The 1,912-nt window shown below is 40.2% G+C and overlaps 1 pseudogene; it reads left to right on the forward strand.

The window, feature by feature from the left end:
- The first annotated feature begins 226 nt into the window (after positions 1–226).
- LOC119000048 (lys-63-specific deubiquitinase BRCC36-like) lies at positions 227–1,085 on the forward strand (annotated as a pseudogene).
- Positions 1,086–1,912: the final 827 nt, after the last annotated feature.

The raw sequence follows: 1,912 nt of genomic DNA on the forward strand, positions 1-1,912 counted from the left end.
GTTATGTCTGTTTAAATCGGTTTAAATTTAAGGTTTCCTAGTATGGAAATCGGTATAGTTTCCAAGAGTCTTCAAAAATTCAATGTGTAATCTATTGTGCGTATTTCGGGGTATATGAAGCTGAATAGAGCGCAGTACCTGATCTGAAGAACAGAGTAGTGGCTTGAGCTCTGGGTTGGTCAGGCCTGAATTGGCCCAAGGAAGTTGTTAGCAAGTCCAGACCAAGATGGAGGTTCAGGCGGTTCATCTTGAGTTGGATGCTTTCCTTGTTTGACTGAACCATGCTCCGAGCACAGAGAAGGGGAAGGCAATGTGACTGTGCATAGGATAGATGAATGATGACACAAAGAATGACTCTAAGTTCACATGTGCCAGAACAAAAACACACTCGGTTGGTGAAAAAGTTGACATTGTTCACATTCATTCTGTCATCATCCTGAAACGATCTGATAAGAGGAAGAATCGAGTTGAAATTTCTTCGGGGCAACTATCTGCAGCCTCTACAGAGGCAGAGAGGGTCGCTGAACTGACAGGACAATATCGTCCCATGACAATAGTGGGCTGGTATCATTCCCATCTTCATATGTGTTTTTGATGTTTGCATGTTGATATTCACACACAAGCCATGTACCAGATGATGGATCGACACTTTGTAGGATTTATTTTTTGCAATTTCTTAGAAGATAAAAGCACAAAAACTGGCAAGATACTCTACACTTGCTTTCCATCTATTCAGGCTCAAAAGGACTCAGAGTATGAGAAAACTGAAATCCCAATCTATTTTGTACCTCACGTAGCCATTGGAAAACTGTGCTTTGAATCATCAGTTGATCTGCCCAAGATCCTGTGCCAAGAGGAGTAGGATGCATAGAGAAGGGTTGACAGTCTTACACATGTGGACTCAGTAAGCAAGGCCCATAATGGCTCAGTGTTCACCAAGAATCTGTGCAGTCAGATGTCAGCAGTCAGTGGGCCTCTCCTGCAGTGGTTGGAGGACAGATAGACTGGAGCAAAACAAACAATATTTACAGCAGTTGCAACAAGAAAAGGTAGAGCTTATGCAAGAACTTTCTTCTGTAGAATAAAGTGCTCTAGAACAAAGTGGGAGACAAAGTTGGGGGAATGGAAAGGCTTTGTGTACAAAATTAAGTAAGCTCTATCAGTTTTCAAGGAAAAGTTGTAAGGACTCCCATTACCTGACTTTAAGACTTACTGGAGTAATCAAGAGGGCATAGTATATAAGAAGCTGTGTTTTGACAAAGGTGAAAAAGCAATTCAACGGAGGAAGGATAGTCTGGAATAACCAGACACACATAGGTAAGAAAAAAGATTTTGACATACAATGCACACCCTATATAAACATTTAACTCAAAATGTGTCATGGACTTAGATGTAAGATGTAAAGGTTTAGAAAGTTTAGCAATAGCACTGGCCTGTAAGGTCTGTCTGGGTGGATTGAGTGCCGGCCTATGAACCAAAAGGCTGCCAGTTTGATTCCCAGTCAGGGCACATGCCAGCCAGGATCCCCAGTTATGTCATGCAAGAGGCAGCTTTTCAATGTATAGTTCACACATTGATGTTTCTTTCCCTCTCCCTCCTACCCTGAAATAAATACAGAAATAGGTAGATAGATAAAGAATTAATACGTAAGAGTTTTAATAAATACAAAGTTACAAAAATCTTAGAAATAAAATCGTAGACAAAATGTTATTGTCTTGGGCTAGGCAACAGGTTATCAGCACTCACCCCAAGGCCCAGTCCAAAAAGGAAAAGGTGACATATTGGACTTGATCAAAATGAAAAATGATCCTTGCCAAAAATTTTAGAGGAATAAATAATTGAGATAATTATTTGCAAACTATATGTCTGATCAATCTACAATATGTACCAGGGAAAACCAACACTGCAATCA

The sequence above is a fragment of the Sturnira hondurensis genome, unplaced genomic scaffold (genome assembly GCF_014824575.4).
Source record: "Sturnira hondurensis isolate 20B ecotype Veracruz unplaced genomic scaffold, ASM1482457v3 Scaffold0015519, whole genome shotgun sequence".
NCBI classification, from domain to species: domain Eukaryota; kingdom Metazoa; phylum Chordata; class Mammalia; order Chiroptera; family Phyllostomidae; genus Sturnira; species Sturnira hondurensis.